Source organism: Canis lupus, chromosome 23 (assembly GCF_011100685.1).
Source record: "Canis lupus familiaris isolate Mischka breed German Shepherd chromosome 23, alternate assembly UU_Cfam_GSD_1.0, whole genome shotgun sequence".
NCBI classification, from domain to species: domain Eukaryota; kingdom Metazoa; phylum Chordata; class Mammalia; order Carnivora; family Canidae; genus Canis; species Canis lupus.
In genome coordinates, this window is record NC_049244.1 from 36,965,368 (window position 1) to 36,980,689 (window position 15,322).

Consider the following 15,322-nt stretch of genomic DNA (forward strand, 5'->3'; position numbering starts at 1 on the left):
GTTATTAAGACCAGAAGAGGCTCTGGAATTACAGCAATATTTATAAAGAGTAATTATAGGGATTTAGTTTGTTAATCAATTACCCTTAGAATCTTAAAACTAGAAGGGACCATCCATCTCAGCGACTTCTAAATCTGGCTACACATCCACGTCCCCTGGGGAACTTAAAAGAATTGCCAATTCCCAGGCTATAAACTAGTCCTACTAGTTGGACTTGGTGCAGACACGTGCTCTGCACCTACTGTTTGAATTTTAAGACCTTGGACAAGGCATATATGTCCCCCAGACCCTCCAGTTTTCTTTCCTGAGGACAAATAGGGCAACCTTACCAGATTTCTGTGAGAATAAAAGACACAGTGGTCATAGGGTGAGCTGTGTGCAATACAACAGCAGGAGCGTGGGTTCTTCTCTCACGCCCTCCCTATAGCTTGAGTGTATCCCTTTATAATCTTGCTGAAACTAGTACTTGCCCAGCAGATATCTTTCCAAAACATGCATTTTATCTTGGTGCAGGGTGATTTGTGAAGTAGGCTTGATTTTAAGAAGTCCTGATGCACTTCCTACATGTCTTTCACCTTCCCTCATATATGGAACATCACAGTAGTGTACGCTGACTAGACTTGCAAATGAAGCCCAGAGAGTGAATAAAAAGGGTTAAAGAGACATAGAATAACCCTGTTTTTTTGTTTGGAAAAATTGAAATAAGACCGTATACATATAGAATGATTCTGTATGCAAAGAGAAGGCTATAAACCATATTATTAACAATAGTTTTGTCTGGAGGGTGCAATTATAGATGATTTGTATTTTCTTTTTGCTTTTTAATAAGCTTTATTTCTTTAGAGTAGTTTCAGATTTACAGAAAAATGTCAAATGATAGTAGAGAAAATCCTCATAAACCCCAATCCCAGTTTACCCTATTATTAACTTTTTACATTAATACGGTATATTTATTACAATTAACAGTTGTAATACATACTACAATTAATACAATCTGGAAGTATTATTATTAACTGAAGTCCACACTGTATTCACATTTTCTTACTGTTTATTTAATGCCCATCTTTTGTTCTAGAATTCCATGTAGCATACCACATTACAGAGTCATCACATCTCCTTAAAGGTTCCTCTTGGCTGAGACTTCTTTGTTTTTGATGACCTTGACAGTTTTGAAATATACTGACCAGGTGTTTGAAGAATGTCCCTAGACTTGGATTTGTCTCATGTTATTCTCATAATTAGACTGAACCTATGATTTTGGGGAAGGAAGACCACAGAGGTAAAGGGCTGTTTTCGCCACCTGGTATCAGGGGCACATACTATCAACCTGACTTAGTACTGTTGATGTGGACTTGAACTTGGGCTGTGGTGGTGTCTGTCAGGTTCTCCTCTGTAAACATACGGTCACTTTCCACCCTCTTTTCCATACTATACTCTTTGATTTCCTTTTTAGTGTTCCGTATTATCCAAAGTTTTCTTCTTTCAGTAAGCACATTTACCTTGATAAGCATTTTGGAAAAAAACAATTGACAATGTCTCCTAAGACTTTCATCCTTCCTATGCATCTTATTTTGGCTTGATTTTCACACTATTGCACACACCGCTCCTCCAGAAGTCTATGTTGGGAATTTGTCTGGTCACCAGCCTCAGTGCCTTCCAAGTATGACTTTGCCTTGGGCCCAGGCTGCTAGCCTCACGGAGGGCAAGTTGTACAGAATAACTTCCGATGTTGCCCTGAGCAAGCGGCCCCATAAATCAGCCTGGGAGCCTTGCCCTCCCTGTAAGAGTGAAGGGGACTTTCAGCCTCACTTTCTCCTTGGTGTTGAAGGTAAACAGGGCATAAATCTTGCTGGAGGAGAAGATTCTTATCCAGCCACCAGAAAGCACCCCAGCCATTTAGAGGACAATCTGCTCCACACCTCCTTTCATTGAGAACACCCAGCACCCAACACCGAGCTGGGCACATTGTGTTCGGTTACCATAGGGATAAATGAGTGAACCTTCATCTCATCCATGGCTTATTGTCAAAGAAGCTAGTGAGAGTAACATATTGAAATTGGACACTTTTTCTTACAGGAACAGCTTTCTGGCCACCTGCAGCAGGCACACTGTTCCCAAATTTACTGTCCTTAGTGAATTGGTTTGTTTTAGGTTTTGTTCTTTTTCCAAAAGAAACAGTTCTCCAGAGTCTGAGAGCAGGTGGCTAATTGCTGTGCTTTAAGGGGAGCCTGGTGCAGAAGGCAAGCTTCAGAGATGACATTGTGGAGGCGGGTGCCCTGGTACGGAGGGCCGGTGGACCTTGCTTCATTTATTTAACACCTGAAAGGAAAGAGTCCTCAATCGTACCTTGTCAGAGACTTGCTGTCCTGGTCCAGATAGGAGTCCCTGAAAAAACTGAACATTCTTGGCAAATTGTGCAGCTCCGAGTGGTTGCTGTCTTCTAGAGCAGAGATTCTCAACCTCAACACTATTGGCATTATAGACAGAATAATTTTTTGTGGTGAGGGGCTGCCCTGTGCTTTGGAGAATGTTTAGCAATATCCCTGGTCTCTACCCACTAAATAACAGTAGCACCAGTCCTCCAAGTTGTGACAACCAAGATGTCTTCAGATATTGCTAACTGTCCCCAGGGGGAAAATCATCCTCAGTTGAGAACCACTATCCTAAAGGGTTGACTATCTCTCTAGGTCGTCTACAGTGGAATACATTTGCTTACTTCCTGACTGTGGAAAGCTGATGACTTGTTAACCATTAATTGCAGAGATTGCCAGGGGAAACCAGGGAGGCAGTCCCATCATGGTTCCTGTTCCAGTTACCTATTGCTGTGTAACAAAGCACCCGAACCTTGGTGCAATAAAGCAGCAACCGTTTCTGGATTCTGGGGAGTTTAGAAGAGGCACAGGAGGGATGACTTGTCCCTGCTCCTGATGTCTGGAGTCCTCAGTGGAAAGACTCAAAGGCTGAGAGTGACATCCCACTGGGGACCTAGAATCATCCAAAGCTATCTTCACTCGCATGTCTGGCAGCTGGTGCTTGCTGTCATCTAGAACTAAGCTGGAGCTGTGGCCATAACATCTACTCATGGCCTCTCCATGTGGTGGTCTGGGCTTCCACACAACATGGTGGCCTCAGAGCATTCCAATTCCTGCATGGTGTCTCAGGGCTCCAAAGGTGACGATCACAAGAGAACCAGGTGGAAACTGTGTTGCCTTTTATGACCAAGTGTGGGAACTCGCATGGTACGGCTTCAACTGTGGTCAGAAGTACTCCCAGATGGAGGAGTGTCCAAGTCACCTTGTAAAGAGCACAAGGACAGAATATGTTGTGGCCATCTGCCCCAGTTGTTTCCTTTGCCTTACCGTAGCACAGAATATATTTTTCTCACTTCATCCCTGGCTCCCAACACTTTTCTCTCAGGCTCTCTCCTCTTGTTCACCACAGAGGCTCTCCCAGAATCAAAGAGACTGAAGTGAAATCACCCTCCAAGTCCACTGGAGGCGGAAGATTCTGGGGTTTTGTCTGTTTTATTCCCTCTGACCAGCCCCAGTGGTTCTGAGAACCATTTGATTCTCAACTCTAGAGGTCTTGAGAATAGCTAACTCCATTTCACCTTGAGAAAGATCATTTTAAGGCAAAACTACAGCATTGGTTACTATGAGCTTAGCTCAATAAAGAATTGTCATGCTGATATACTTGAAATAAGATTGCACATAAATCTTTGCTTTTAAGAGACTGTCTTAGAATGAGCTTGTGTTTCCAGACTCTACCAATATGCAGTGCACAAACTGGGTTCTTAGTTAAGTGTTTACTGAATAAATGTTTCTGATCTCAGTGACTGGGTATTATATTATGCTCACTATCGTCTATATCAGAGCTGTGAGATTTTTCTTGAGCCTGGAATTTCTAGGCAAAATATAATTAGAACATGAAGTTATACTTCTCTTCAGCCCTTATGCAAGTTCTCAGTGAGCTCATATGATTGTTGTGAACAGAAAGACTGAGGCTGTGGCCACAACTTAACCTTTGCCATAATGGTTTCAAGCCAGGGCTGCAAGTAGTCCAGTGTCTTTTAGACTGTCATTGCTGATGTATGTTCAGCCTCTCATTTGCTCCTGCCTGAGGACTTGCTGGTTTGGTTATTCAGCTGTCTTTACTGAGTAACTGCTATATGTGCTCAGACTTATGCTAAGTGTCAGGCATGGGTGACCATCCAAAAGAAGAAAGTCCCTGCTCTCAAGTCTCAGGGTCACTTTTCGTTCCTTTTGTCTTTCTTCTGTGTTTCTTTCCAGTTCGTTATGGTTGGCATATTGTCCTTTCTTCAACCTCTCTTCTTCCCATTCTTTGCCTGGCCTAGTGTATCAGTCTGCCATATTTCTGTAATGCTGCATAACAAGCCATCCCAATTCTCACTGGCATACACTGATAAACATTTGTTTACTACTCCCTTGTGCACCATCATCTGGAGTTTGGCTGATTTAGGCTGAGCTCAGTTGAAATAGGATTCAGGTCTGTTCTCTATATTCCTTGTGGCCAGGCCTGAGGCTACCCAACATATCTTCTCCTGGCAAGAGATGGGAAGCACAAGACAACAAACATGACTACACAGGCACATTTTAAGCCTGTTCGCATCCTGTTTACTGACATACCAATGGCCCACACAAGTCTTATTCTCAGCCCAAAGTCACATTGCATGCCAGGAGACCCCTCCCAGCAGGCAAGGGAGAATACTTGAGTATCTTCTGAGGGGTTACCCAATTTATCATGGCCAGAACCATTTCTGTAAGTGTCATGCTCTTTTTTGGCCTCTGGGCCTTTGATATACCCTCCCCTCTACCTGAAATACTCTCTCTTCAGGGGTTAAACCATCCCACTTCCTGCCTCATTCTGACTCACCTAGATGTTAGTTAGTGGCCACCCCCTTTGGGACACTTGACAACACACAGGTTCCTCTACTCCCATTAGGGTTCCCATACCATTCTGTACATGCAGACCCTGTTATCCTACACAGTAAATATGTTTTGTCTTTATCACTCCCGCCATTTCATGAATGTTGAACCATATCTTATTCACCATTACCTGCCACCCCCCACCCCCATGTAGCGCAGGCTCAAAGGTTTTAAAGAACAAATATGTGTTGAATTTTGGCACTGGCCTCTCTACACTGACAGCTCTGGGGGAAAGCACAGAAAAAAACTGGGGTTTTGACATTTCCAAGTAGGAGGGCCATTTGGAATGAACCGTATGAGCTGTCTGGGTATAACTGACTATGTCCAATAAATGCCATCTGCTTTTGAGGCATGTGGAGACTGGGAAATCAGCGTAGACCATGTGGCTTAAGCTCTGCTCTGGTGGGCACCATATCCTCATTTGCCCTTTCTGAATTTTGTTCCTCCTATCTTGACTTGGGTAAGAAGCAGTCCTGGCTAGCTTCCAGTTTGCTCCCCAGGTAGTAGTCTTGGAGGATTTGAGGCAGGGAGACATTGGGTAGACGCAGGCTTTGTTATACTGGATTTGTCATTGATTTGTCATTGGTGTTCCTGTGTTGATTTTCTGGTAAAGTGGGTGGGGCCGAGAGCATGGAGCAGAAGGCTGTGCATGTGGTTAAAGCCAGTGACATGTGTGGCTGCCACTCATCTCTGTTAGGATTTTTCCAGAGGCAATAGGGAGGGTGGAAGGGTACAGACTCACAGGCTGCTTTCAACCCACTACAGACTTCAGTTTCTTCAGAATGGGGCTGGAAATGGGAATTTATATATTTGCCGGGTGGTACTTTAAAGTCACAGCTGCTCCTCATTTAAAGAAATCCAAAGCCTTTCAGTGCGAATGATCATTTTGAAGGTAACTCAATTATCTGTGTTTGCCGGTTCAATATGGTACTCTTAGATATAATGGCCTATCATCTCAGCTTACTGAAACCATGCATGGCTTCCCAGGCTGGGTCTTCATCCAAAGGAGTGAGTGGAGACATTCAGGAGCCTCTTCCAAATCAATACACAAAATATGAGAGAAGGCAGGGGATGGCAGTGCCCCAAACCCTGCTATCTCTTCTTGTGCCATTTCTAATTCCCCCAGGAATGCAAACATTCGGATGAGTCTCACCCTCTCAAAGGGGTTTATTCCACGCCAGTTGAATTGGCTGTAAAATTCATCAAACAAGATATCACACTGTTTATTCAAATTTAGAATTTCATATTAGCCAAGTCCATGCAGCCATCCTGCATATAATAGCCTACACAAGTTCTTTCTGGTATTCTCATTTAGAGAAGGGCTGCAGGGAGCTATAAGAACTTACGGGATAGATGCAGTCTTGTGTCTGGCACTCCCGCCTTGTTTTCAGTGACCCACTCTGTGTATCCACCTCTCTGTGCAGTACTTTGCCTGCCCACATTCCCAGTTCTTCCCATTCAGATCTTCTAGGCAGGGTCCCCTGCTGGCACAAGTGCTTTACACAGAGAAGTTACTCAATAAGTTGGTAGGACTGAGTTAGGAGAATTAAGTAGTCAGTTTGGGAATAAGAGTCAAATATTCAGAATCTCTGAACTGAGCCATTTTTGGTCCCTACTTACCTAAAATTGGGACTTCAGTAAGCTGAGATGACAGGCCATTATATCTAAGAGTACCTAAAATTGGGACTGAAAACATTCTTTGCATCGCTACATACAGCCAGCTTCCCACTTTCCCCAGGGGCCCTCAGCCGATGACTCTACTCTTCAGCATCTCTTGGTTCTCACCTACATAACAAGGTAACCATAACCATGAATGCAGTTGTGAGGATTACAGGTAAAAGATAGTGAAATGCATGTGGCCCTTGGTAGATTTTCCAGAATCTAAAATAATGGTTAATATTGGGTCCCTGCATCTACCAATCCACTTAACCTGCCTGACAGTAAACTCTGGAAGACTATCTTATCTAACCTTTATTTATTTATTTTTTTTACAATATTTCTCTCCTGGGAGGAATTTCACAACTCTAAAAGTTATATTTGATTTTCTTTAAAGGGGCCCAGATTCCGTTTCCTCCTGAGAATCATACACATATTTTGAACAGAACTGTTGTTTTGTTGGTGGTTTTCTCACAAAACACCATTTCCTAAAACAATGAGTAAAATGTATTATTTGCTCTCTCCTAGTAGACTCTCTCTCTCTCTCTCTCATAGCTACTGAACTTTTCCATGCTGAACAGGAGAGATTAAGTCATTCCAGTGACATGGAATCTAAGAGTTGAAGATTCCAAAAAGGTTTTGCAGAACTGTGAAAGCTTGAGTTTCCTATAGTTTTGTTTAATGGGTATTTACAAGATGGTGCTCCGAAGTCCACCATATTGGTGAGCTCAGTCATTTCCCTGGAGTCCTAAACAAGAGAGGGAGCAAAAGTGAGTCACCCAGAATAGACTTATTAACTCATCATAATTCCTCTGATTTTTGGTTAAGCAAACATCAGATCCATTACCAAAACATAGCAGCAATATTTCTTTCTTGCTGGACGTGGCTAGAGCTCTGTGTAGATAAGGCCTCAGTGAATCATTTTTTTCCCCAAAGCAACAGAGAGTAAGCAGTCACAGCAAATAATACTTTCATGATATCCAGGTAACGCTTCCTTCCACCCACCTCTTAGGAATTGTTATATGTGTTGACTATGTGTACTCGTTTACACATGAGTTTTTATGGAATGCTTATAGCTCTGTTGCATAGGTGCTAGAGTAGCCCACTCTGAATTGCCTCTTGAGGGAAAAGATGCATTGTTTCATTGCTTTTGACCAAGGAAGGAAAATAGCTTTTGACCCAAGGATTAAGTTCATTAATTCCTGCAACTTGGAGAGCTGGGTTGAAAAGGATTCTGATGCATAATATTGGCTCAGCACAGAGGATGCCATGATGAATTAGCATTGACTGTCACTTGGGTAGAAAGCAAGTGATAACATGAGTATTTGGGTATTGGTTCTATCCTCTAGATGTGCAAAGCTAACCAGTTGTGGTCAAGTTATAGAGCTTTGGCCCTTGGAAAAGTTCCTCTTGAAATTGTGGAGTTACCAAAGTGAGATGCAGCTCTAGTGCTTTGGCTTCAAACTCAGATAGAAACTAAGTCATTCAGTCTAATCCCCTAGGCATGGATAGATCGGATTCCATAGTTTTACTTCTGGAGCACTGGAGCCCAAAACTAACGTTTAAAAGTTTTTAAACATCTGTTTCAAGTTAAAAGGACTTTTCCTTTCTCTGATCACCTTTATACTGATGCTTCAGTTGAGGGTCGGTCAGCAAACACTAGCTTCAGTTGCCTTGCATTCTCCTTTCTGCCCTGAGGTACTGTCAGCCTGGGCACTTCTCCCCGCCAGGCATCAGCTCCCATGTGCCCTCAAGAAGGGATCTGCTCTCAATCATTTACATCTCAGCATGGCTTTCACTGTTTTTCTTTTCCTGAGAGATTCATAGTTTGAAATTTCTGAGGAATGAAAGATAGCCCCTTACCCCCAGTGACAGAAATGGAGGCCATAGTAGCAGATAGTGGAGATAATTTCATACAGGAGAGCCTTTACATTATGCTCCAAGTCATACATTATATATAACAGCCTATATGGGAGACCAGCTCTGCTGCGTCTGCATCAGAGGGAAATCCTTCCCTAAAGATTTCACTATGTCAATCACACACGCACACACACAAGTACAGGTAAATTCCCTGAAGTCCAGAACTCCTGTCACTCTCTCCCCCTGCTCTCCCTACCCCCTCCTCTGTGCCCCTTCTTTTCCCTCCCTATTATGGCACAGATAGGGTCGCAGTGACTTTGCCAAGACTGCCTGTCAGTCATTATTAGGGCTGACTGTGTTTCCCTCATGCGCTACCACAAATGTACACTCTACTTTGTCCCTGGGTCAGAATCCAATTACTTTTAGAACTCACTGACGGAATTTAGTGTAGGAAAAAAAGCACATGTTCCCTTTTGTAAAATAAAAATCCTTTCCCCATAGGAATAATCATTTATCCAAGAAACATTCATTGTTTACTTTTTATATAATCCTGTAGATTCATCAAGAGGACAGTAGACGGCATTGCAGTGGGAATCCAAACTATGGTGGTAGTAATGACTGAGGTATAAGGGCTGTGAATGGCCAGATCCAAAATCTGTGAAGTGAAAAGTCTTTGAAATGGTCACTCAGACATTTAAGAATCCAAGATTTTGAATCTAATTGCAAGGCAACAGGTTCTAGAGTTGAAGCAACAAGTCCCCATTTACCCTTTGCTTGCTGTTTTTCCACTTTGGTTCCATGCACAAATGTCCTTTATGACAAGACTCTGCAAATATATGTGGTTAGGGTGGAGTGAGCATCCACACACTCCCCATCACTCTGTTCCCATGGCTGGTTTGTGAACAGAGCACAGACATTTTGCATCATGTCATCTGTCTCCAAAGCCTTCTCTGACACCCTAGTCCCACCTCTTACCTTGTTAACATCGCCCAAAAGATTGAAGGGTCATTTGGATGACAGGTTTTAAAACTTTGCCTGAAGTCCAAGAAGGAGAGCCAAGAGTCAGGCTGAGGCTGTGGACTAACGAACCTCTTTCTACCCACATGTGCTCTAATCCCCAAAGAAGGGGAGCTGGCTGCATGAGCAACTGCCCTTCTGCCTCTTGACTTGGTGACAGCTTAGGGTGGGGGTGGTCAGGAAGAAAGATAGCAACTTTGGAAAGCTAAAAGGAGCACATTCCCAAAAATCAAATCTTTCTTTAATGATGCCAAGAACACTACCTGCCAGAAATCTACCCTAATCTCAGAAAGTAACAACAGCTAGAGGAATTTCACTCATACAAATGAACTTGCAAATGCAGGTATTATGGGGAAGCTCAAAGCCCCCCATCTACCATAGAAGGTAGATAGACATCTGCCTTCAGCACGAAGCTTTGCCAGTGGCTGGCGGGTCCCTGAAAACATCCTGTGGTGAGGGACTAAATCTAATGGAGAAAGTGGGATGTGGGGTAAGGGGAGGGTGTGACTTGTGAAAGCTCTTTTACATGTTTTATGTTTCCAAAAGTAAAACATTGAAAGACACATCAAATAATGAGTGTATCAATGACATAATTGCATCTCAAAACGGGAACAGTGGCTGCTGGATGTGATTAGATTACCTTTACCCACTTACTCCTTGCTTGCTAGAAACTTCTTGGGTTCTTTCTTCCCAGATGTCCTAACATCTGAGTTTATGTTAGCCTTTTACAGAAGGAATGCACATAATGAGGCACTTCCTTCATCCAATGATTTTCTACCATTGACTCCATGTCCCTGATGCCTGGGGCTCTGGGTAGTTTTAGAGAGTGAGAGATGAGAGATGAGACACCCGAGACACAAAGTCATTGAGTAAAGTTGTCAAAAGGCTGATCAGGTGTTAAGCAAGCCCCTGGACCCCTCAACACCAGCCCCCACCCCAGCCTCTCCCATCCACACCTGAGCAGGTTCTTCGTGGTTGTTTGCTCAATATCCGGTGCTCCACTCCCACGTGGAGAGAATTAGTGCTGGGGAAAGTGTGCTCAGGATGCTGCAGGCGCACGGGGGCGGGTAACCAGGACAGGATGAGGGGAGACTTCCTAGAAAAGGGGACAACCCAGATGAGTGCTGAAGTGTGATTAGAAGCATATGGAAGAGCTTGTCAAAAATAAGTTGCCCAAAATGGAGAGAGAGGGAGAATGTTTGGGAGTTTCATTTAACTTTTTTGTCTTACAGAAGACACACTATATGGGCCCCAATCAATAGGAAACCTAAAGAAAACTCAATCATCTCCCCGCCTAGGCAGGGGTCAGCAAGTTCTTTGTATAAAGACTCAAGTAGTAAATATTTTAGGCTTAGTGGACCGTAAGGTCTGCATTGTAACTACTCTGTGCTGCCCTTGCAGCACAAAAGCTGCCCCAGGCAACACTTGAATGAATGAGTGTGGCTGTGTTTTAACAAAACTTTATTTATAAAAACAAGTGGTTGGCTAGATTTGGCCTGCAGTGTGTAGCTGACCTCTGCTCCAGGAGGAATTTAAAGGGTCACATAATCATCTTCCTTACTTATTTCCAAGTTTTGGTGCTGTTTTTCTAATAAGTTTATGGTAAGGAAACCAAAAAAGTGTGAAGGCACTAAGGGCCTGATTTCACATGTTGTGTTTAGGGAGCTATAAGCGAGTAAGAATTCCTAGAGCACTGAAAAGGGAGTATTTGCCATACAAAGAAGAATAAAGCTGGATAATTTAGGAGGAAATCAACTATCTTTTTACCTGTAGCAATAAGCACACCTGGTTAATATACCTGGGCAAGAAGAAGAGTCAAATCAGTTCCGATTCCAATGAGTGACCCGAGAGGGTTGAGGTTATCTTACTAAAACTCAATTTTCCTGCTTGACAAATAAAAATAATATTGGATCTAGCCAGAGGGTTGCTGTGACAATAAAAAAGAGTGCATTTCTCAATATTCCATAAATGATAGCTTTTAATTATATAATTATTATTGATAGTCTTTATTAAAGCCAAGGGGAAGGCCTAGGACTACAGTTGAGTCCACAATTTGTTACAGAAGATTGGTGCTGGGATCCTGAAGGTGTAATAGAGAGTCCTGTTGCTCACTACCTTCTCATTTCAGGTCCTCGATCTTTGAGATTTTGTCCTAAAACCAACTCCATCTTTACCTTTAATACCGGGCTGGGCTCAGAAGCCCAGCGTTTCCTGGAATTCCTATTAAGAATCTCCTCATCCCCCACCCCCAGTAACAATTTATAAACAACAAGGGCTCTGGGGACAGTTGCCTTGTAAACAAGGACACAGTGAGTGTACTTAGAGCAAAACTGCTGGATTTGCAGCTCCATTTGCATTCCCACAATGGATGTGCTAATTAACAGTGATTCCTACCTGTTTCTTCAAGCCTAAAGAGATTCTCCAAGAAACATAGCAGTGCTTTCTGTTCTGGCTCTGTCAGCAGTGACCTGCGCTTCCTCAAAGCCACTCTTTAAAATTATACCTATTATTTTTTTTTCTTTTTCAAGTTTTCATTTAAATTCCCATTTGCTAACATGCGGTGTAATATTAGTTTCAGGTGTAGAATTTAGTCATTCATTACTTACAACAACACCAGGTGCTCATCACAGCAGGTGCCATCCTTAATGCCCATCCTCTTTTCAGCCTAGCACCCCCCCAGCTCCCTCCATCAACCCTCCGTGTGTTCTCTATAGCTAAGAATCTCTTTTCTAGTTTGCCTCTCTTCTTTTCCCCCCTGTGTTCATCTGTTTTGCTTCTTAAATCATATGATATTTGTCTTTCTCTGACTTTTGCTTCTTAAATCATATGATATTTGTCTTTCTCTGACTTCTCTTAGCATAATACCTTCTAGCTCCATCCATGTTGTTGAAAATGGGAAGATTTCACTCCTTTTATGGCTGAGTACTGTTCCATTCTCTATATACCACATCTTCTTTATCAATTCATAAGTCGTTAGACATTTGGTCTCTTTCCATAGTTTGGTTATTGTTGACAATGGCTGCTATAAGCACGAGGGTGCAGGTATCCCTTCAATTCAGTATTTTTGTACTCTTTGGGTGAACCCAGTAGTGCAATTGCTGGGTCATAGGGTACTTCTATTTTTAACTTTTTTTGAAGGACCTCCATACTGTTTGTTGAAAGGTTTTGGGTTTGGTTTGGGTTGGGTTGGGTTGGGTTTTTGTTTTGTTTTGTTTTGTTGTTTTGCTAACCAGGACCAATTATCTCCTTCAAAGCAGAAGAATTCATCCCTTTCCCCAAAACTCATGGCATCCTCAGCCAGGCTCTCTCTTTTCAGGGGGCTTCCTATGCCCCACTCAGATTGCTGGTAATATCTGCCCCGTTAGCCCTAAAACTTACTCAGATGGCCTCAATAAAATATTAATGGTGATGACGTATTTACTGTGGGCTACTTGTATATTTCTTTTTCACTTCTAAATAATAATAGTCTAAGAGTAATGATACAAATGCCACGTAGTGCTATCAGTTCTTTGCCTGGGTTCAACCAAACAGACTGCCTGGTGATCCTGGGCGGAGGGGCAGCCCCAATGCTGAGGCTGCATCAGACTGCAGAGACTCTGAACCCCACAAGTGGACCGGAGGTGGGTCTCAAGGCTGAGCTTGGTGAAAAATAGCCTGGACAAAGAGTCCTATTCATCCATCACACATTAGCCACTCAGGAATGTGTTGGCTTGTTTTGCAATGGCTTCTTGCATATGGAGGGTAAGTAGGCACAGAGCCTTGGTAACTGGGGGGGGGGGTGGGGGGGTAGGGGGGGATGGGTAAAGGAGGTGAGGCTAGAAATAGTTAGAAAGTGGCCAATATTGTTTCTAACATCATCATCTCCAGGTGATGATATCACTCATAGTTGCACCAATTGGGGCGGAACTTGGGGCCACCCAAGGATGCTGAATTTCCATCTTGTAACTGACCTAATAGGAGTTCACTCTCTGGTGAGTCACAGATAAAGACCACACCAAGTAGAGTTGTTACACCAAGGAAAATTGATTTGCCATGAATAAGATGGGAAATAACTTCCAAAGCTGTGACTTCCCAAGCAGAGGTGAGTGGGTTCCTTTGATTTCAGGTTAGGATGAATATTCAGAAAGAGGAGTTTGGTCGTCAGATGTAGAGGTGGGCATAAGGTCGTACGTGCATCCTCAGGAAGCTTGCCTAAATATGCATCATGTGTTATATAAGTGAGATTCGTGCTTCTCCTTGGGCATAGGTTTTAACATTATAATGAGGTAGAGTTAACCACCGGACCTTCCACGGTCCATCTGTGCAGGTGTGAGTCGGTGGCTGGGCTCCTACTGGTATAGGCTGGTAGGTGCTCTTCCTGTTGTTTGCCTCTGAAAGGTAAAAGTTATCATTCCTATGAAGAAGGGAGCTCAGTGGGGGCCTTGATGGTGACAATCTGCAAATGGACTTCATTGCCTTCTGTTGTATATCTAGCTTTGTGAGATTAGGTATCTTTTGTGGTTAAAGACACTTTATGCCCCTTAATGCTAAAGAAACTTTACCTTCTTCAATTGTCGGTTGATGGTACCTCTCTACCCACTGCATTGCCATCCCTGTGCCAACCATGGAAACTGTTTCTGTGCCCACATTACCCATAATAACAAATGTCCTAGCACTTTGATCACTACTGTGCCTGCTCCACAATACCCTGGACTCCCCACAGCCCATTGGACATCTCCTGACACTCTGCAAGGGTCTACTTCCACCAAAATGCAGCCTCAGCCTGAGCTGTGCTGTGCTATGAGTATGTCTTTGCTTGCATGTGGAAGTGGGGAGCCTGGAGGGGCCACAATGAGTTAGGCCTGGTGTGGGGTCTATGGGAATCAAGCACATCACGGCACTCCTTTCTGTGAGGATGCTCGAAGGGAGACTTTGCTTTCTCGCGCCTACAATCTCCCATCTTCCCTACTCTGTGCCACCAGGCCAGAATTCACCTGGAGGCACTCATGGAGAAGGTGCCTCTTCCATGACACTGGCTATGCTCGTGCTTGCTGACACACACTCCTCAGGACAAGGCCTCTTCAGGTACCACCATTTGCTCCAGCCTGTGCCGTACTCTCCGAGGTGTCTGAAGCAGCTCCAGGCTGGGACTGTCTTTGTGGGATCTTGAATGAGCTGGTAGGGGGAGGCCTCATACTTGACTCTCACTGTGTTGTCAGAAGGCAGATAAGCTAATGGGTGAGTCCCGGGTGTTTTACAGAGAGAAAGTGGCACTGCAATTAAATTCTGCATGGGTTTAAGGAGTACCTTCTTAGGGCAGCCCAGGTGGCTCAGTGGTTTAACACCATCTTCAGTCCAGGGCATGATCCTGGAGACCCGAGATCGAGTACCACGTTGGGCTCCCTGAATGGAGCCTGCTTCTCCCTCTGCCTGTGTCTCTACCTCTCTCTCTCTCTCTCTCTCTCTGTCTCTCATGAGTAAATAAATAAAATCTTTAAAAAGGAATAAGAAGTACCTTCTTAGATTGGCCTTCCTTATTTAAGAATGGCATTTTTAATTTAATTTTTTAAGCTTCTACGTGAATCTTCACTCTCTTGAATAACTAGTTTGATGCAAAGAAATTTTTCTGCCATTTCACATGCCTTTTGGTCATTTGAGCCTTACTTTCTTTATCTGTAAAAGGGGAATATTAATATCAACTTCATAGTATTGTTTTGAGGCAAAAATGGGAAAATGGGTAAATGGGTAAATGTCCCATTTACCATGGTATCTGCCATAAGGAGGGTGCTCGGTAGTTAAAGGGCTGTCAACAGTATGGGCTTATCAGAGACAGGGCTGGGGCAGTTAGGACATGCTGCCAGCTT

General features: G+C 43.4%; 1 protein-coding gene across 1 annotated transcript in view; it reads left to right on the plus strand.

Moving 5' to 3' along the window:
• Positions 1-15,322, plus strand: part of CLSTN2 (calsyntenin 2) — a 483,511-nt gene that overhangs the window by 274,580 nt on the left and 193,609 nt on the right. The gene's annotated exons all lie outside the window — the stretch shown is intronic.